Below are 22,697 nucleotides of genomic sequence, written 5' to 3' on the forward strand. Positions count from 1 at the left end.
AGCTCGGCTCCCCGCGCACCCCACCCCGTTATTTCGTCCCGCCAAAGGAGGGCCGCGGCCGCTCGTCGTCACTCACCGGGCTCTCCCGTGCGCAGCGGAGAGGTCCGGGCCGTACGCCGCGCTGGTTCCGGCCGGGCAGATTGCCGATCTACCGCTGCGCCTCCCCGCCCCCCCCCCCGCATCCCCTGTTACTATGGATATTCACCGTGTGTCTCCTCCGCTCCCGCCTGCACACGGAGAGGGAAGTGGCTGCCGGGCTGCTCGACGGGCGCCCACATACCGCCACCCAAAGCGACCCTCCCCGCTGCAGCGACTGTCGCTTCGCCGCCCTCGCCTCAGCCGCCAGAGGTCTACCTGTCACTATCCCGCCAGGGCCGGACTCTCCCCGCTCCTTCGGCTTGAGGAGCTAAGGGAGGTTCATGAAAATGCTGATTACACCCTGCTGAGGCAGGGAGACGCAGAGGGAGGGAGGGAGGGAGAGAGGCCCTCACGCGCCTCCGCGCTGCAGCCTTGGGGAGAGAGGATCACCCTCAGGGCACCTACACAGCTGAGGCAAATGCCACCACTCCGGCGCGGAGCGTGACGCGCAGAGCATCCACCGCCACACAGGCTCGCGGAAGAAGCCAGACACAATTCAGTAGTAGAGTGGATTCAAAGGGCCGGGAGTAACGCAGTAGCCATTTAAAAGCGAACTGCGCCGCACCTGTAACCAGGCGGGGAGACTGACGCGCGTAGCTGCTGGCTACACGAATCAAGGGGCAATTCTGATGTTGTGCTGCCAAAGTGAGGCAGTCTCTGCTTCTGTGTGTCCCATCCCACCACCACGGTTTCCTCCAGTAACATTTAAGCACTCCTACACACACACACAACACACACACACACCTCTGCACGGAGGAGGTGCATTTCTACTGTGGTAGCTCACACGTTGTTAAAACAAAAAGGTTGGGTCTAAATTGCTAGTCCCTTTCTGGGATCCAGGGATCGGGAAAACACCTTGTGATTCGTGCTGCGTGCTCTTCCTATTCTTTTCTCTCGCTCATATATATATATATATATAATTAAAGCTTTTTATAATACAGCAAGATTTAAAAAAACACCTAGTCTATAGAAAAACAAAAGCAGAAAAAGTAAAGAGGAGATGAGCATGTATAGAACAAAAAAAAGGGGAGGAAAAAAGAAGAAAAAGAAAAGAAACGAAAAGAGACAAAGAAAGAAAAAGGGGGTGAAATAAAAAGAGAAAGGGATCCCGATTCTCCAGCTGTCAGTTACCGGTACATAAAAAGAATTATTCAAAACATTTGCTCTATGATAACATTCAACTATTCTACTTTCTACAAACCAGCATTTTTTCTATTTTTTCCACTCAAATATCATGTCCACTTTCCATTTCACACAATAAGTCCAAAAGGGGATCCCAATTAATAATACTGATAAATGTCAGCAATAGTTTCAGCTTTATCTGCAACAATTTCAGCAAGCAATCCTGCCAATCATACATATTGCGCATATAAGAGTTGCTCTGCTGTGATCGTATCTTAAGATCATACTCCACAATCCCTTTCTTATTACTGGTCCACACCCAGCTCTGTATATTCCAGTTTCTACTTCCTGTGCATTTGCCATGTTTTTCCAGCCTTAATATTGACTCTTTGATTGGTGTTTCTTCCACTCTTTTTCCAAAAAGAATGACAGAGATTTAATAGCTTTATAGCCTGGGATCATGTCATGTCACAGGTAGAACTCTTCCTCTCTCAATTCCATCTATGTCAGATTATCCAGATCTTCCTCAGTCTCTGCATTTATAACTTCATTTTTGTTTTCCAAAATCTCAGCTTTATCATTTAGTTGCTTCATTTCTCCATTCACTTTTATAGCAGGTTCTTTCATTTCACCAGTTGTTCCTTCAAGTTTTGCCATAGTTTCATCTCTCAGTCCTGTCAGTACTTAGTCATCTACACCTCTATGTTATTTCTGATCCCTTTTTGCATTTCATTCTTCTCTGGTTTAATTTCAATCCTCGTTTAATTCATCTTTCATCTGAAATATTCTATTTGTTCAGCAAATATCTGCTGAAGAATACCAACAGTAAGTGGTGTGTCCAAAGTTGCATTTCTTTCCTCTATCACTTTTCCCCTGGTACTTGCCATACTGAATATTAAGACTACTTAAAACATAAAGAACAGGTCTTCTCCCTTTTTTTGTCCCTGTTTTCCTGTTCTGTTTTTTGATATTGCTAAAAGTTATGGAATGCCAAGTTGTGTGCCGCTAGGAAGAGTGTAATAGCCATTAAGCATTAGAGCATGCTCCTCCAATGCTGAACTTCTTGGTTTATGTTTTGCATTGCTTCTTTAATCTAAGCCTAGATTCTCTTTCAACCCACTTGCAGTATGTAGTGAAACCACTGGGTGATTTTTCTTGCAGTTTCAGAATGTCCCTTAAGTGTTTCTAGTTATTGGTCCTGGTACTCCCTAGTGAAGAACTGGCACTGTGAAAGCCACCACCTGAAAATGTTTTGAACCAACAGTAAAAAGAAACCTTGTTGGTACTCTCAGAAAAAGCAAGCCTGGATCGTGCTGAATGCCAGGGCAACTGCAAGAGAGAGGAGTCTGTACATGCAATAATTCCCACATGCAGTCACCAGCTTTGAATACACATGGATGGACCCTTGTAGAGGGCAGCGGCAGGGCCCCCAACATCACACCTGCACCAGGCACCATAAAAAGGTAGCCTTGGAAAGCTGACCATGGGGGAGGGGAGTGTCAAAGGCACTTCTCCCCCAGGGCAATATTTATCCCTTATTGAAGTATTTGCAGAAAGTAGATTCCTACCTCATCAACACTGATAATGCCAAGGTTGCAGGTTTGGGGAGATGTATATTTCTGCATTGCAGGGGGTTGGACTAGATGGTCCTTAGGGTTCTTCCAACTCTACAATTCTATGATCTCAAATGAACCCACAAGAGGAAAGATGCATCTGTTTAGGGAAGTTTTTAATGTTTGAAGTTTTAATCTATTTTTACCCCTCTGTTGGGAGCGACCCGGAGTGGCTGGGGAAATCCAGCCAGGTGGGTGGGGTATCATCATCATCAACAACAACATCATACTTGCTAGGGAAAAAGGAAGGGCAAAGTACAGAGATTCGGAAGACCAGAATATAAGACAAGCAGGACAAGTACACTAAAGGAGAGGGGACGCCTACTGCCTAGTGTCTAAACTTACCAACCCCACATCTCTGACTTCATACAAATGACTTCATACAAATAAGATCCTTTACTTCCTTCAGTCCCTACAGCAAACAACATATAGTGTAGAAGCTGCATTACAGAGGTTGTAACATGCGAGGGAAATGGTGGTGGAGGATCCTAAAGTAGCAAATTTCTATGAATGCAGAGCAATCAAGGGGTAGCAGTACCCAGGTTCTTCAACCAAGGCTTTCACTTTTGCAAGTGCACAAAATTGCAAGTAGCCATGGTTATTAAGCACTTGCTTAACTCCTTGGCTGGACTATGTGCAATCTGATTGCTGCAAAAATGCAACCCTTTCAGACTCTTGCTTGCCATGAAAAAAGGATAAATAGTGAACAAAATGGGAGAGGAATAATGGTCACACACAGTAACAGGCACCCAAAGATGCAGAGGGGCAAATAAAACCTATATACTCTCTTCAACAGCTTCAGTTTCATTTCCTTCAGTCAAGCAACTTTTTTCTACATCGATGTTTAAATAAATCTAAAATGCAATAATTAAACAAAACAGCTACAAGTAAGATTCCCAAAGGATTATTTACTTTAGTAAATGTATTCCATTTAGCAATAAAAACATCTCTAATAAGGAAAAATGTAGCAAGGGAGTTAATTGCCTGGTAATTTGGCTTGTATGGAAATGAGTGCAAGGGCCTGCACTGGTCTCTTCCAGTTTAATATTTCCTCTTAACGAGTACTTTGGGTATTAAAGGTAAGCAGATTACTGGTGGAAATGAAATGAAATGTTGCTACATTTTGATAAAAGTACATAATTTCTCAGTTCCATGATCTTCTCTACTTCCCCACTTGCGCTAACCCCTGTGGGTCTGGTATTTTTTCTTTCCTGTACTTGTTCTTCTCAAAGGCTCGGATATAATTTGTTTTCCTCATGTTATGCTCACTTCAGCTTTATGTGTTGCTTTTTCAAGATAGAACCTTAGTCATCCTGGTGGATGACTAATGCCAAGGAATTTGGGGAGTGCAACTGGATTGGTTACACTGGACCTCTCTGTGGCTTTGAATATAATGAACTTAGGTCCCTTCTAGAGCAGGTCTGGGTTGGGTTCAGAAGGCAATTTCTGCAGAATTCCTGTTCTCAGAGATAGCACTGTTTCCTTGGGCTGATGGGAATTGTAATGCATGACATCTGGGCACCAGACTGGCATATGGTACTGTCTTGTCTCATGCTTTTCAACATCCAGATGAAACTGCTGGGTAGGTGGGGAGTCATCTGGAGATTAGGGCTGAAGTGTTATCAGTATGTAGATCACACTCAGCTCTACCTTTCTTTTCCAGCTCCTTATTCCCAGGGAGGTTGTGAAACCGTTGAACCAGTGTTCGAAGCAGTTTTTGGATGGATGAGAGTGTGTGAGCAATCCTGATTCCCAGGGGCATTCCAGGGTGGGAGAGTGTAGATCATGATGCAGCACCATTCATTAGGGCAGTCTGTCCCAAAGGAGACCATGCTGCTGTGGTTTTGTTTTGTTTTTGAACTATGACTTAGCCCTTCACTCAGTCTCTAAGGAAACATTTGCCCATCTGCTGCTTTCCAGATGTTTTGGGCTACATCTCCCATCTGTCCAAAACATCTGGAGGGAATCAGGATGGCAAAGGAGATAAAGAAATAACAGATTTCTCAATTAATGTCCAATTCATTTTTTTTAAACAATAATTTTAAACAAGAAACTTGTTCCCACTCACTGTCTGGAGATCCTTGGAGTTCTTTTCAGAACCACTATTGGTACAAATGGAAGTAAAAACATGTCTGGCAATAATGGTGGACCAAAATAAAATGGCTCAGGTGCGAACAAAGTGAGAGCAACTGGAAGGCAGGAAGTACATTTAGTGGATAGCACAATAAATCACTGTCCATGTTAAAACCAAACCCACCTAAACCTGAAGGGTAGAAGCACAAAGAAGTGCTAAAAACATTCACACCAAAACGTTTTTTTGCACTGCTGTTCTGAATCTTTTTTTTTTTTTAAGTAAGATTTTTTCTGCATTAATGGAAAAATAGATTAAGGAAAAAAAGCATGTGGTTATTGCAAAAAAAGGATGTCATGCATATACCCCATTTAAAATGATTATGATACAAATGTATGGATAAACCATAGAGAAAACAGTATAAAAGGTTTGTCCGGACACACCTGATATGGCAGAGTAGAGCAGTCTTCCCCATGGAATGAAACAATTACAGAATAGACAGCACACAGGTTTCAATGACAGAACAAACTTCTTCATAAAGTCACACAACCATTGAGCTGTACCCAAGAGAAATTAAAATGTAAGTACCAAAGGCTAACTAGAAAAGCTAGGACATATGATGAATCAGTCCAGAATATCATCCTAGAAAAAACATGATACAATACTACAGAGAAATGTAAATATCCCAGTGTTACAGCAGCAACACAAGTGCCAAGGACTAGAAAGTTCACAGATCCTTTTCTGGTTGTGATCTGTGTCTGTTCCCCTAGTCCTTGAAAAAAATGTAGAAGTTATTTCTAGAGAGGTCATCTAGTAATTGGGTAAGACAGCACTAGCTTGACTAATAAAAACAAGTTTGACCTAGAGCGCTTTATATGCTGAGAAGAAAAATGAGGGCCAACTAGCCGTGAAGTTAAATGCAACTTTGCATTTAATGTGCAAGCTTTTTTTAAAAAAAATGCATTATTACATGCTTCCCTGACAGTTATCAAGGTCTCAGCAGATATGGATGGGGATTTAACCCTCTCTCACCCTGCTATGGTTCTGAGGAAAAATCTTCCTCTGAAAGCACCTCTGAACAAATGCTTGGTAACAGGCTCAAAGCTAACATAGCCCTGGTCGCATCTTCTTCTCTCTCCAATCCAATAAGCCACTGGCCTCTGCCCAAATTGCTCCCCAGAAACATCCTTTATGGGAGGCAGGAAGGCAGAGAGCATCTTTGCTTAGTGGGAAAATGATGCCCTGCAAACGATTCCTCCCATCAACAAGCCTCTTATCCTTAGCAGGCCTCATGTGCAAAGTGCCGTTTTCAAACTAGGGATGTTAGGTCCTGTAGTCCTATTCCTGTGGGAAAATGACTCCATGTGCACAATTCCCAATGAAGAGGGCTTAGAGCCCAGTAATCCAATCTCATCTTCCACCAGCAATCACAAAGCAACACTATCACCACCACCTTATTCACTTTAGAAAGAGAAAGAGCACTGGACCTCTGAAAACCAGATGTTCAAACAGCTGTGCAGGGCTGTTTAAAGTTCTTTCATAAACAATCCCACCCTCCTCTTTGAACCTCTGATTCCTAGAAATTTAAAGAGTAGTATGGTTCTGTTTGCAAAAGGGCTCAAATAGCTTGTGCTGTGCTTAAAAGTCCCAAAAACTGAGGCTTCAAAGTGCACAATCAGCTGACTTCATAGTTATGTCAGGTGACTGGCAGGTGGGGTCTTTTTTTTTTAGAGCTTATGTGTATAACCTATGACACCCCCCCAACCCCCCCTCCACAATCTACTAGCCTTATATTACATCCTTCAAGGATTTTGACTATGCCTGTTTTTTAGTCCACTGCAAATAGAAAAAACAACCCTTCATTCATGGCTGGTGGACTGTATTTGGCTTGTGACCAGCAAAATAGCAAACTCAAAGGAATACAAGTCTATGCCAGATTTATGTTAAACTAGATTGCATTATCTGCTCCCTTGAGTATTGTCTTTCTATCTTAGAATGGTCTCTCACACTGCACAAAATATAGCCCATAACATTCAGTAACCTTGTTCTATTATAGTTTGGAAGTTGGAGATAAATATTTTCTTTGTTAAAGCACAGAGATTCAGAATTTGCATAATTCAGTGAAAATGTGTCTCAGCATTGACAGAAAATGAAAATTTAACAACTGCATTTAAAGTATAAAAAAGATGGGAGCTTCAGAATAATCAGCAGTTTGAAGTTGTTTTTGCTGACTAGAATATGAAATTGGCCTGATTCTGCCTGTCATTGATATTGATAGCTTTGCTCCAGATGTGTCCAGCATAATCTACATAATCTCTTCATTACATTATATTGCCCTGTTTATTTGCCAATTTAAAAAGTGTATGGAATTACTCAATGCACATGTGGCAGCTGTATGAGAATTTCTTGTCAGTACAGCAGTTTCTTTATCTAAACTGGGGTACTATGGTAGGAAAGTATAGGTGTTGTACTAGGGGAACCTGCACAAATCTGGGAGGGCTTTCAATGTGGATTTTCCTGAAGTGCATAACTTGCTGCACTTATAGGTATGAAGTACTTCATAGTATCTCTTCCTTCATCCTGCTGTATGTGTATACACATAGCCTAGGGGGTGCAATCCACATGCCTTTAAAGGCAATGTCAAATCTCTCGTTAATTTTCATGGATAAAGGCTATACCATAAATCCTTATCTTGTTACTATTGGGAGCAGCACAGACAGAAGAAACACCATGGTGCACCTGTAGCAGCAAAACCAAATGCCTTTTTTGCCCTATCTGCAATGAAACCTGTCTCTCCTGTATCAGTCTCTGCAGCCACAGCAGGGACTGTAACTCTCCAAGGGTTTTACTTCACCCCTGAAGGTATACGCTTCCATTGTCCCCTGAGACAGGTAAATGCAACACACTTCAAATAGGACAGTGTAAGAGAATCAGATCCAGGGGTCAGCAAACGTTTTCAGCAGGGGGCTGGTCCACTGTCCCTCAGACCTTGTGGGGGGCCGGACTATATATATTTTTTGGGGGGGTGGAGGACGAATTCCTATGCCCCACAAATAACTCAGAGATGCATTTTAAATAAAAGCATGCATTCTACTCCTGTAAAAACACCAGGCAGGCCCCACAAATAACCCAGAGATGCATTTTAAATAAAAGAATGCATTCTACTCATGTAAAAACACCAGGCAGGTCCCACAAATAACCCAGAGATGCATTTTAAATAAAAGGACACATTCTCCTCATGTCAAAACACGCTGATTCCCGCACCATCCGTGGGCCGGATTTAGAAGGCGATTGGGCCTTAGTTTGCCTACCCATGAACTAACCTGTTAAATGCTCTAGGAGCAAAAAAAATTAAATTATTTAAAAATAACTTTAAATATTTTTCATTTTATTCTTTTACCTGCTTTACCACTGCCTTTTACATTCTGTATGTACTGTATTGTAAATCAGTGCAGTGTAACCAGGTGTCATAATATATAGCATAAAGAGTTTCTTTAAAGCTATTGAAGTCTATGTTGGAAGTTCTGCTCATTGTACTGGGACATAATTTCTCATCTGTCTATTATGCAATTAAAGCAAATGGCAGGACACCAAGTGATCTTGATTCCCATTCAGGGCTGAAATAACAATGCTGTTTTTCATATTGTGCACATCATATGAGCTCCTTCTACTTCAGTAAAATAGGATTAAACCAAATAACATGATTGCAATTGGGTGGTATATCTATACAGCGCATCCCTGGATAAATTAAACAAAATGCTTTCTGCTAACATTTTGTTACTCCTATGCTATTTTTGGCACATAATTATCGAGAAGAAAAAATGTAATCTGTACTTGCAAGCAAAACAGGTAAATTTTGGCAGTGTTCTTAAGCTGCTGTCAGGTTGAGAAGTAATTAGTTTAGACTTCTTTATATAAAAGGTTTGGAAATCACTAAATTATTTTGATGCTTATATTTCTCTTGGCATTTTGTACAGGAAGAGACCCAGCAGTTTATTATTATATTGTTGTAGGTTTGAGGAAGGGACCCTCAAAATCCTAGAAATGAATAAATGGTAAGATTTTGAATATTTGGGATATGAAGGGGAAATAACAGCTGCAGAGGAATTCCTGGGCTAGCCTATGCAAAGAAAATGACCTGGCCAAGCTAGGGCCATTAAGAAGCAACACAGGGCCACTGAGGGCCATTGGCAATGCAAGAGAACTGTCCTTCCCCCCTGCCCTGAGGAGTGAAGAGAGACAGGGGATTTGGAAGGTTGTCAGGGTAACTGGGCAAGCTATCATAGGAAGGGTTTGGGGCCTTTAGCAGGAGGCTTGAAATAGCTGAGAAAAAAGGGCAGAACGATCTGGGCTGGCTTGCTGAAGGCAGGATGGGAGAGATGCCTCCAGTGCTGCAGGGAACAAACCCTATTGAGATTACCATGATAGAAGATCTGGAACCCCTCCATCTAAATTCAGCTGTATGTGGATAGATCATAGTTCTTAAAGCTACAACAGATGACCCCCTCCTTCAATGCTTAGATGGTTATAAGGATTAAGCCTGGGTTGAAGAGCAGAGTTGGCTGCTAAGTAACCTAGGAAGGGGAGAAAAAGCAGCAAGGACAGGGTCAGAGAGCAATGTTTGATTTCTGCTGGAATTCAAGGCTGTAGTTATGAGAGAAGGAAGGCCCTTTTGAGATATTGATGCTGTGAACCCCTTCAACATAGGAGCTGGTTGTGTATATGTGTAAATAAACCCTATATCTAAAAGACACAACAGTCTCCACTGTGCTTCATTTCCAAAAGGAAACATGAGTCCTGGGTAAACTGGTGGAACCCCTGGAATTTCACACTGCTCAGAGATTGAGGTGGTGTGCAACAGTATCCCCACTTTAAAACACTCTCAAACTGTATTGTAAAACCACACTATTTGTATAATCCAGCTGTTTGTTTTATATGCACAGAATTTCAACAATCAAATCTCCTCACCCTGCTTATGTTATCTTTCTTCTAACTTGGGAAGCATTTCTGCACTATAAGTCATAGCTGTCAACTTTTCCCTTTTCTTGCGAGGAATCCTATTCAGAATAAGGGAATTTCCCTTAAAAAAAGGGAAACGTTGACAGCACCACTATAAGTTGAATCCAAAGTTCTGATGGACAGAATTTCACATGTAGGAGGCTCTCATCTGGAAAGTGGGGCAGGGGGGGAGCTATTTCTGCTGATTCCTCCTTCCCTTTGCTGCCATCTGGAAAGCTGCTATGGAGAGTTGGAGAAGCCACTGGATTAGGGTGGGATGTGGCAAAAGAAATGATGGAAGAAATCAGCAAAAATTGCATCCCTCCCTCCCCTTGCTGCAGTGTGTGCCTCTCCTACACCTTGGGCTCATTCCAACAAACATTGACATATAAGCTCAACTTTCATTCTGCAAATAAATAATAATAATAACACATACTTTTACCTAGTTACCTACAGGTCGAATGTTTGAAACAGGTCAATCTAAAAACATCAAACCAAACTGCTGAAATTCTGAAAAAATAAGCTAGAATATATTTTTGTAAGGAAAATGAATGGCAGTAGCATATATTACTATTCCCCCTTTTACTTCTTGAAGAACGTTCTTCAAGAAAGTGACACTGACTGACAGGGTAAAACATCAGTTCTTAAAATTTGCAAAATAAAGCCAACAGAGGTCAGGTCCTGATATGACCCTGGATATCTCATGCGACTAGCCATTGCTGTTGGGCTTTGAATATGAACCACCTACTACATTGAATATTATATTTTTTTAAATGGCATCCTCCCAAACTGTCCCCAAACTGTCAGCATTCTGACATAATTACTAGTAGAAGATGGACTTTCGGAATAGGAAATATTAAACATTTCTCCCATACTTTTAAAAGGACTTTGGAATTTTCATGGTAGTACGACTTCTACAGACGCCTGTTCTTTTCTTTCAATTGTGAAAACCCACCATCTGCTGAAAATGAATCCAACAACTAAGCTTTTCTAGTGCTAGAAATATTTTATGTAAAACTGTTTATCTATTGTCACCTCTCATGTCTCAACAACAACGTGCAAAATTTTCACATTGTGTGGGTTGGCTCTATCATATTTGCCATAGTTTGCCACAACAGAGTCAGTGGACCTAATGGACGTAGAAAGCTAACTTGGAGAACTATCCATATAACCTAGACAACCTGTGTGAGGCAAAATATTTACAAGTTCCCAATACACAGGAAACTATCATAATACCAAGTTAGACCACTAGTTCATCAAATTCAGTATTGTCTACACTGACTGGCAGTGACTGGCCAGGATTTCAGGCAGGATTCTTCCCCAATGCTACCTGGAGGTGCCAGAGATTGAATCTGGGACCATTTGCATTCAAAGTGCTCTACCCCTGAGTTTTGCTAAAGTTGCCATACTATAAAAATAATCAGTTAAATGAGTCTTTGCATTCAAAGTAATTCAGTCAGAATTCAAGGAAGGTGGGGCTGTGGAAAGTGTCACTACAGTCTTTACACAGTCGTTTACGCAATAGCAGTAAATGAGTCCAACCCTTCCTAGGAGGATGCCTTTTGACACAGCAGTCCTGTCTCCTGTACTTGGAGTCAATCTACCGTATATTCAAAAATGCTATCCTTTCCAGACAACCCATATGGAGGAGTGGGGGACCTTGGCTAATGAACAGTATGATTCTGGGGTTGAGACCTAATTACACTGGAATCAGATGTAGCTCTGCTTTTATAGTGCGCAAATGGGCTATGTTCCTCATATTATGGGATTTTTAGAATTCTATCCCTTCCCTATCTGACAATATCATGATTATTTAATGACTACTGCTCCTTAGCCTGAGAGGAGAAGACTATGGAAGGATGTTATTAACTTCAGCAAAAGCTTGTTGATAGCTATTTTATTGAATTCAGCTAATTAGATTTGGACTATTTAAAAATATCTACCTGATAACAGTTTTGCACCTACATTTTTGCCCTTTTTTGTCCCTTAACACTCATTTAATGAGCCCTTCACACAGTTCTTGCACACTAGGCTACCTCTTTGCAATTTCTGGATGGGTTTTAACATTTTTTGTTAGATCCGCACACCAGATCCTACTTAAGATCAATGTTATGAGAACAAACGTATACCCCCATTAGGTGACCTAGTTACAGTTTATTAAGTTTCAATACCACTGAAGCGACAGTAGGAATGTAATTAAAATGCTTTACTAACATAAACCTCGCCAATACAAAATCACAGAAGGGGGTCAAATGCAGAACATGATGCCAAACCCAAGAGACTACAAGGAACTTGGTTCAGGTACAGCAAAGAAATGTAATAATTGAAATGCAAAGTAAGAAGGAGTAAACCATTAACTAAGGTAGAAGATCTGCAAAATATTTGCCACCCTGAGCTCCTCTGGGAGGAAGGGTGGGATATAAATTGAAACAACAACAACAGCAACAACAATAGTAGTAATAATAATAGCTATTTTGTTCAAACTGTTGCAAGGCACTACTGAACCTCAACTTTTCACGTTATTCCTTACCCATTAGTAACATGTGCATGTTAGTTACTTGTTTACAGCGAGGACTGGTATAGATAGGCTATTTAACATCTGATCAGTCCAACTAATAGATGAGCAACATAGACATCCTCCCTCTTGACATTTGTAACTACAGTGCTTTCTTCTCACTGCTGCTGGTTGTACATATTCAGAATTGTTTCATTTCCCACTTCAGTATCAAAATATTTAATTATGCTATTTAAATTCAAATGCTTTGTGCTTAACTCTAACAATTTTAATTCTTTGAGTATTAATCTGGAAAATCAATTAGTCCATTAACTAAATAAAGTGGATTTTAATCCTATTTTAATTGGAAATACCCCTACTAAATGGTTTGAGGCAGATGGCTTTATGGTAAATTATGACATTGTGTACTCTTCTCTCTCACCCATTGGTTTATTTCCCTAATGTTTGGCTTGGTTTGGTTTTTTTCCAGTCACCTGATGCTATTTGCTCTGTTACCTGTTGTAAACTTTTTAACACCTGTTTTTACAATAACAAAAGAGGTGTGCATGCCCCCCAATCTGATATAAATGCTTTTTCTATCAAGAACACAGAAGTATATAGGATTCAGAAGAACACATTTTCTATCTTTTCTGATTCATATTATATAGAATTAACCAGAAACTTAGGCAATATTTCAACAGGCTAAAACTATTTGGGATATAAGACACCCATTATAGAGAACATCTGCAGAGAATCTGTAAAGTAATAATGTCAGATCTGTTTAAGAACCATATCTATCTAACAGCAGTTAAGAAGCGGGTACCAGATGCTGTAGGAGTCTGTCTTTTTCTCTCTTAACTACACTTTCCACTTCCATAACCCAGAACATTTGTCTCAACCATTCAGCCTGGCGGGGTGGTAGCTGAGTGTTTTCTAGTTATTTACACCAGCCTTCTAGGTTTGCAGCAACATCAAATTTACCAGTTTTTGCCAGCCTCGTGGGATGACTGCTTATTAGATAACCTCAGAATGGTATGTGCAGAGGAGACTTTAAGATTTTAATCATGGTTCATGTTCCCCAAAGTATCAAAAGCCTGCTCACAGTTTTGAACTGTAGAGAAGAATGTATTCAGCTTCATTTTTCCTGGTGCCTCCAAACTAAAGATTACCAGCATTTCCCTCTGTGACTAAAGGCTGGGGAAAGGAAGATCTGCCTACCAACTGTTTGGAATACCTTGCCAAACACACAACTAGTCAGAATAGACTGTTGCCCTGTGTTGACTGCAGATTCAAGGCACAGGTTTGGGAAATATGTGTTTTCCAAACTACTTGCTGTGTTTGGTGTACATATTTGTGTGCATGTTATGTCTGGGGCCCTTTAAAATGTGCTGTGGAAGGGGGTATTATTGGTTTGTTTCTGTTCTTATTTTTATTATGTATTATTATGTATTTTTTTATATTGTAATTTTGTATCGTGAACTGCCCTGAGACCTTGAAATAGGTTCCAAAATTAGATCTAGAACACCAAGATTGGCACTAAACTGTACATGTTACTATTCCAATTGCATTTGTCTTCACCTGTCACCTCTCTTTTCCTTCCAGTCTGTCAGTGTATTTCCAAAACAGGTCTCAGTATTACACTGAACTTGACTACACATGAATGTGGCCTGTGAGAATAACCTTTTCTTCCAGTCCTTATGCTAATCCAGAAAAAATGATATCCAGTTCAGAAGAAATCCACACAAAAAACTACATCAACGTAAGTAGGACAAATGTTTAGTCTCAGAATCTTAACACAATTTTGAACTGTGAATTTTGGCTTATTCTGAATGTGGTAGCTATAGTTTCCTGGTTCAGAGGAAACTGGAGACTTCCTGTTTTGATTGTTGTTTGGTGTGAAAAGAGGAAGAAAGATGGCAGGCGCAGGTAAAGGGTTTGCAAATATCTCATCTGATTAAGTTTTGATCATCCCAATTTGACCTTTATCTTTTGTTTATTCTTAATCTGTTTTATTCACCACTGACATTTCTTTTAGAAAAGAACACACACACACACACACACAAATATAACCATTTCTAAAATTACTATACTGAAACCAGGAAGTTTATGCTGCTTTGTATGATATGCTTCTGCTTGTTTTTGTTGTTCTGATTCGTTTTTGCTGCCACTCTTGTTTGTATAGCATGAACATAACTCCTCACATATGTGGGATTTTTAAAATGTGCATCTTCAGAGAGCACTTGAAAAACAGATTGTAAGCACAGTAGAAATTATTCTAAATATAATGTAAATATTGCTTACAAGCCCATTGGATGTTTGGATTCAAACTTAACTAATTCTATAGATTCCTGTTGCACACCTGGAAGGCATACCTTACATCTAGTAAACATAGAATAATATCATCATGTTGCAGTTTGCTTGGTGCTACAAATGCAGCGTAACAAGTAGGATTACATACCCTCCAACATTTCTCCGACAAAAATAGGACATCCTATTCCATACCCTCCAACGTTTCTTTGATGGAAATAGAGATGACCCCTCCAACATTTCTCCAATGGAAATAGGGACGTCCTAAGGAAAAACGGGACATTCTGGGATCAAATCAGAAACCAGGGTGGTTTCTGTAAATCTGGGACTGTCCCTGGAAAATAGGGACACTTGGGAGGGTCTGAGGTGAGCCACTGAGCAACAGCCAGAATAGGCTGCAGTAGTCCTGCAGGAGCTGCCCTGCTCTGCTGGCTCTTCCACCTGCCAGCCCCTGGAGCATTGCCCCCAGGATCTAGACTGCCAGGCCAGCCAGCACTCCTACTAGCCAACTTCCTCCTCACTGACCAGCTTGAGGATCTGCTGCTTCTAATCCACAGCCACTTAGGAGCACAGGAAGGCAGCTAGGTGGCCAACTGTCTTGGTAATCCATTGCTACAGCAGAAGATATCCAGGGTGGCTTGCTAGTGCTTCTAGTCTCCTTCTCATGCGCCTAATCCTGCTGGGATGACTTTTCATCCCATTTGACTGTGGTGGAAAGGGGAAAATCTTAGGCCCATGCCTTGCTTAAGGAGGTAGGTGCAGTTCTGTTGAATGGAAGCCACTTATCCCTAGCTTTCTACTCCTGCCATAGAAGCCACACAGGGAGGTTTTGACAGCCATTTGTGGTCCTCCTCTCTTTTCCTTTCAGGGTTTTATGGGGTTGGCGAGCAATGTGAGCACAGCTTCAATCTGGATTCAGTTTAAAAGACTTTGGCTCAGGCACTAAGAACAAAGGCTGCAATACTATGAACTCTTAGGATTCAACTATACAGCTGCAAATAAAACATTTTAAATGTGTTTTAAGTGCAATATACAATGTGACATGAAATGGCTATGGTGAGACTTATGGAAAATTCAATGTATTTTTAAAAATGCTTTTAAAAAAACATTTTCAGAACGGTTTTTATATGTGTGTAGATTCCACCTTAGTTGGGAGCAAGCCCACCGAACCCATTTACAATCATTTACAATTGTAAATACACAAGGCTGTGTTACCTTGGATTCATTGACATAGTAACAAAAATAATTACACATGACGGCCAGAAATCTATCAACACTCTATTGCAAGAGCAACGGCCCCCTTTATGTTTTGAAAAATAATTGAATCATAGTTATTTTCATCAACTAGGCCTTATTCTAGGCCATCAAAGGAGCTGAAACAAGCTGAACAACTAACAAGCTGAAAGAAACACTATCAATATTTTTTTAGATCATTAACAATTCAAGAGCTGTTGAGGGGAGAACAGTCTTTCGAAACTGAAATGGCTATCAGAAATGTTAATAGAAAAAAGTTACTAAACATCTAAAGTCTACATCCTGGGTTTATATAATGGGGGGAAAACCCTTAACTTCATCATGGCAACCTATTCACACTGGATATCCTACTTCTTTTGTAAAATTGAATTAGGACCTGATTCATGTCAAGCAAAAGATTAATATATGAACAAGCCAATCAATTTCAATTATATCGTTTCTGATTAATAATAGTACTTGGTATGAACAAGAAAAGCAGTATCTTAGTCCAAGCAATTTTCCAAACTGCACTTGAGTATAAATTCATTATCTTGGCATTTATGTGATAAAACTAAACTGCGTGAGTAAAAGGTTATTCAGCATCAACCATTAATTATGCCGCTTTCAAAATGTTGTTTGATACAACATTTGAAAATTACACACTACTATGGTGAAGCAGTATATTTATTCTAGTCCTAGAATTTCTATATGTAAGTAAGTTACACATGAAGTAATACACAAATATCTGAGATAAACTTTAAATTATTTGCAACAATGAGCAAGATAAACACAACAACCAGTACAGTGATATGGAGCTGGAAAAAATATCTTGTTACAGCACTGTTCTTTTACAATTCTCTGCTACATATTTGTTTGCTATGTTTTATAGTCTATATAAAATAAACAATAAAATTTGGATAAAATATACAATAAAATTGTGTGATTGCATCTTTCATAAACTGCTTTGGGAGTTATGCTTGGAAGCAAAGGAAAAATATCAAAGATAAATGATTACTGCTTAAAGGTCACAAATTTCTGCCTCAGAAGCTTCTGAAATTCAAAAGCAGAGACATCACCTTGCCGACAAAGGGCCGTATAGTTAAAGCTATGGTTTTCCCAGTAGTGATGTATGGAAGTGAGAGCTGGACCATAAAGAAGGCTGATCGCTAAAGAATTGATACTTTTGAATTATGCTGCTGGAGGAGACTCTTGAGAGTCCGATGGACTGCAAGAAGATCAAACCTATCCATTCTTAAGGAAATCAGCCCTGAGTGCTCACTGGAAGGACAGATCCTGAACCTGAGGCTCCAATACTTTGGCCACCTCATGAGAAGAGAAGACTCCCTGGAAAAGACCCTGATGTTGGGAAAGATGGAGGGCACAAGGAGAAGGGGACGACAGAGGACGAGATGGTTGGACAGTGTTCTCGAAGCTACCAGCATGAGTTTGACCAAACTGCGGGAGGCAGTGGAAGACAGGAGTGCCTGGTGTGCTCTGGTCCATGGGATCATGAAGAGTCGGACACGACTAAACGACTAAACAACAACAACAACTTGCATCTATTCAGTGCTATGTCCAGTGTCCACCCTACTAAATGATTACTTTTAGGTAACGGCATATTACTATATTTGCAAACAAACACAAAAACCCAGCTGAGGTACTGTAGGAAAAGCTGTCATTTTTTTTCAAGTGCCTTGTCACTTCTCAGTGTTCAGCATGGGGGATAAAGCTTTCCTCACTCTGATCTAGCCTGAATTCAGAAGCGTTGATTCCTTCCTCTTTCATGTCTCTACAAAGCAGGACTGAATTGCTTCTTCCAATTCATAACCAACATGCTTCCAGTATATATTGTGGGCTGCTCTATGTTGCTAATATTTGGTTGTGTGCAAGTATGAGGTTGAAACTGCTATCCCCTGGATAACCTTGACTCAAGGTACAAAATTATCACTTAAGGATCTCAAGGCATTTCCCTCTGAAACTTGCTCCAGGATTTCCCTCAGTTCCTGAAGAGAAAAAGAAAACATAGAAGCAGACCCTTCTTCAGTTTATCTCTGGCTCTCTAATAGTTTAGAAAAGCAAAAGGAAACAGTTTTTCCAATCCTGGACATGGAAACAGCTAGTACTCTCCCACTTTGGTTATAGACTGGAAAGAGGTAGGGTGCTTACACGACTCCATTACTGCTGTGGCCCAGACCCAATTCAAACATGGCAGCAGCTGGGAATTTGGAAAGTGTTCCACATGGCCAACCACTTATGTGCAGCAGACCGCCATGTGAAAGAAAGTATTTTTAGTATGCATTAATGTGGGGGTTTTTGGGGAGGGGGTAATTAATAGAGTGAAACTTGCTGGATTTTCTTGGTAAGCAGCTTCACATAAAGAGGTGAGCTAGTTTCCACACCATTGTATTTCAAATGGCAGGCATGCAACTGTTTCTTTGGAGGAATTGGGGCTAAGTAACCAGCAGAGAGAGTAGAGTCACAGAATTGTTTCACAAGGAACTCTTATTAAGATTCAATGCCACAATACATTTCAGAGGTGCCCTAGCTAAGAACCTATTAAATTTCACAGTTTAATGACTAATTATGCATATCCCTTAATCCAGGACCATTTTTTTCCATTTAGTTCTTTATTTTACAGTGAGCATAGCCAGTGTTCTGAGTGAAATGCTATGGAGGGAATTATACAAGAAGCAGTATCTTCACTGATTTCTACAGGCATCATTTTAAAAAAGGTAGTAATGGTATTCTCCCAGATAATGCCTACACAGCATAAATTATGCATAGCCATACATAACCATGCAACACTTTCTATAATGCTTTCAGTATTCAAAACAGTTTATCACATGAACTCCATTTTTCTTCCCTTTTTTGGGAAAAACTAATGGTCCAATAGTGAGGCTGCTGTATCTCAAAATAGGGACACATTTGAAGTAGTTAGGATTTTGTTTGGAGATCTCTATAGAAGCGGGGCAACTGATATATTACAAAGACCAGTGGAATTTGTGACCACCATACATTCTCATTGTCTAATTATTTTCGCTGCCCTAACTGCAGTGGTGGGACGCGGGTGGCGCTGTGGGTAAATCCTCAGTGCCTAGGACTTGCCGATCATATGGTCGGCGGTTCGAATCCCCGCGGTGGGGTGAGCTCCCGTCTTTCGGTCCCAGCTCCTGCCCACCTAGCAGTTCAAAAGCACCCTTAAGTGCAAGTAGATAAATAGGTACCGCTTTCTAGCGGGAAGGTAAACGGCATTTCCATGTGCTGCGCTGGTGCTGGCTCGCCAGAGCAGCTTCGTCACGCTGGCCACGTGACCCCGAAGTGTCTCCGGACAGCGCTGGCCTCCGGCCTCTTAAGTGAGATGGGCGCACAACCCTAGAGTCGGACACGACTGGCCCGTACGGGCAGGGGTACCTTTACCTTTACCTTTAACTGCAGTGGTAGTTGTGCATTGGGCACAACTGCAGTTGTGTATTGGACCCCTCTAGATGAACTAGCTTAATATGGATTTCGCAGTGGATCCAAGGCATTATCAATTGAAAAATCTGGCATTAATAGGATAAAACTGTGTAGGTTTTCATAAGAGAGTTCCCCTTCTTACCGTCTCCTATGAGAAACAATACATATTTTAATATTGGGCTTGGGTTTTGAAAGTTGCTACTTAGTCATGATCAATCTAAATTGTGCCATTCCTATGTTTCAAAATGAAATTAAAAATAAGTTCAGATTCCCGTCTCTAGTATTTTAGATATGTAGGCATTTGAACTCAGATTAGTACAGCAATTCTCAACTCCCTAAGCTATTTAGTGTATATGACATTGCAGTATCAGCTCACAGTCAATTCACATTTTAAAGAGTTACTTAACAGCCATAAAGGAGGCAATGAAATTTAATAATATCCCACTTTACCAATGGGAATTATTTCAAGATTAGAGACGAATTAATATTCCTAAAAAGGAAAATTAAATGTTGGTGAACAAAATTATTATTATTAACTGTTAGTCACATTCTTCACAAAAGTGACCAAAAATGTCTTTCATTAAAACCAATTAAAATAAACACAGATTCTACCCCCCTAAAAGAGGCCACAAGTGCATGACCCCCTTCAAACAAAGGACCAAGAGCCTGGGTAAAGAGAAAAGTATCTTCCTGGTGCCTAAAAATAAAGATGGTGTCAGGCATGCTTCCTTGGGGAAGCATTCCTGGGGGCCACCAATGAAAAGGCCTATTCTCATTTACCACCCTCCAGACCTCCTGTGAAGGGTGCACTTTGAGAAGAACCTCAGATGATGATTGCAGGATCCAACTTGGTTCATGTGGAGAGAGACCATGCTTGGGAGTCTTGGGGTCCTGAGCCATATAAGACTTTATAGCTCAAACTAGGGATGGCACATTCTGTTTCACTGCCTGAGGTGAAACACGAAGGTACCACCCTGCAATCGCGGCCCCACTGCCACCCCTAGCCTCCTTTACCTGGGTTGTGCAGCAGCAACAATGGTGGATTCTGGCAAGATCTCACTGGAAGCCGCCACTGCCACTTGTTTTCCACCTCTATTGGAGATAGTAGGGTAGGCACAGTGCCCCTACCAAGGTCACCTCTTGAGTTTTGACCACCTGAGGCAGCTGCCCCAGCCCTGCCTCATAGATGGGCTGGCCCTGGGTCAAACCCTGCACTTTGAAATGAGCCTGGATACTAATTTGTAGTCAATGTAGTCATGCCAGAATTGGTGTTATATGTTCAGACCATTCTGCCCTATTCAGCTATTTGGCTGTCAAATTCTGCACCAGCTGCAGTTTCTGAATCACCTTTGAACACAGTCCTATACATAATACATTCAACCTAGAGCTTTCTAAAACATAGACAGCAGAAGTTAAGTCATTCTTGTCCAGATAGGAGTGTAGCTGGGACGCTAGGTATTCCATGCCATGCCACTGAGGTCACTTGAGTCTATCACTACAGCAATGGACCAAGATGTGCCCCAAAGCTAAGTACATGTTATTTCAGAGTTAGTATAGATCAGGCCACAATTAATACATCTGGTCCAGGGAACCACCCACTAATAAAGCCTCAGTTTTGTCTGGATTAAGCTTCAGTTTATTGGCTCTCATCCAGTCCATTACAGAGGAAAGACTTTGATATAGTACATCCACTGTCTCGTTTGCAGATGTAAATGATAGGCAGAGCTGTGTGTCACCAGCATATTGCTGACAAAGTCCTCCAAACTCCAGATGACCCCACTCAGCAGTTTCATGTAGATGTAAAACAGCTTGGGGGGAGGGGATAAAACTGAACCCTGCAGAACCCCAAACTCGAGGCTCCATGGGGCTGAACAATATTCCCTAAGTACCATGTTTTGAAAATCAAAATCAAAGTAGAGCTGGAACCATTGTAGAAGGTGACGCTCAGTCCCAGCTCAGCTGCTCCAAAGAATCCCATGGCCAGTGGTACTGAAAACCTCTGAGAGATCAAGAAGGAATAACAGGAAAACCTATTTCTCTCCTGACATAGGACATCATACAAGGCAACCAAGGCAGTTTCTGTGCAAGAACCAGGCCTAAACCCCAACGGAAGTGGATCTAGAAAATCAGTTTCATCTAAGAGAGCCTGGATCTGGCCTGTGATTAACTACTCAATGATCTTGCCCAAGAAGGGGAGCTGAGCAACAGGTCAATAATTAATTAGGTTTTCTTATTCCAAGGAGAGTTTCTTAAGGAGTAGTTTTACTTCCTGTCCTGCAAGAAGGCACTGGTCACCACCCTGGCCCAGCAGGAGGGCCCCTCCTTGCATGTTTTTATTAGCCATGAGGGTCAAGAGCACAAGTGGTCATCTGGATCAAGCCAAACACATTGTTCATATCTCTAAGCCTTACTAACTGAAACTCATCCAATACAACAGGACTAATCAGGGTTCTGGACACTTCTTGAGACTCATCTGGTTTAACAGTAGTGCCAACAGTGAATGACTTGGTTCTACCATCTCCTTTGGGCCAGACCGCAATAGGCCCCACACTATGTGGAAAAGCTCTGCTGGCCAGCATACCATGGATACAATGGATGTGACAAAGTACTACTTCTTTGCAACCTTCACTGTCACTGGATAGGCTCAATAATTATGAGTGTTTAACTGCATTCATCTGGAGTTTTCCTCCACTTGTGTTGAAGCCATACCCCAGCTTGTTTCATTGCCCTAAGCTCTGGTGTATACCAAGCTTGGAAGATGTTCTCACGCATCAATAAGAGCTGTGTACCAGAGAAAACAATTTGGACACATTATAGTGAAACAAAAAAAAAGCTTCAAATAAATGTGCTTAACTAGTTGCTGATTAATGAGAACCAGTGGACTGTAACAGCATGAATTTGTCAACTATGGCCCACATTAATCATCTGACTAGCTTAGCATATAGAATGATTTATAACACCATATGCATGAATGAAAAAAATAAACCTTGTTTTAAAAGACCAAGGGAAACAATATTTTATCCCTTTCTATACTAGGTACATACACAACATGAAAACAATGCAAATACATATACATCATACAAATTATAATTCTAGAAAATTAGGTAGACCACAGCATTTAATGCAGCCAACCCTGGCTTTTGTTGTTTTTTACCTACTACAATCACAATGAAATCCCTTGCCTCTTGGCACTTAGGTTTAGGGAAAATGTCCCAATGGGATACACACACACTTCATGGCTAACTCTAGCATGAGTGTGGGTGTG

At 41.0% G+C, this 22,697-nt stretch overlaps 1 protein-coding gene across 18 annotated transcripts in view; it reads right to left on the minus strand.

The window, feature by feature from the left end:
* Positions 1 to 22,697, minus strand: part of ANKS1B (ankyrin repeat and sterile alpha motif domain containing 1B) — a 330,248-nt gene that overhangs the window by 68,139 nt on the left and 239,412 nt on the right. The window contains exon 1 of one of the 18 annotated variants that reach the window (XM_083573570.1): positions 355 to 599. The exons of 15 other annotated variants lie outside the window; for them this stretch is intronic. The gene's annotated coding sequence lies outside the window, so the exon portion shown is untranslated. 2 more of the 18 variants (XM_083573568.1, XM_083573565.1) reach the window with 2 other exon arrangements.

The sequence above is a fragment of the Podarcis filfolensis genome (assembly GCF_964270895.1).
Source record: "Podarcis filfolensis genome assembly, chromosome: 10".
In the NCBI taxonomy this organism is placed as follows: Eukaryota; Metazoa; Chordata; class Lepidosauria; order Squamata; family Lacertidae; genus Podarcis; species Podarcis filfolensis.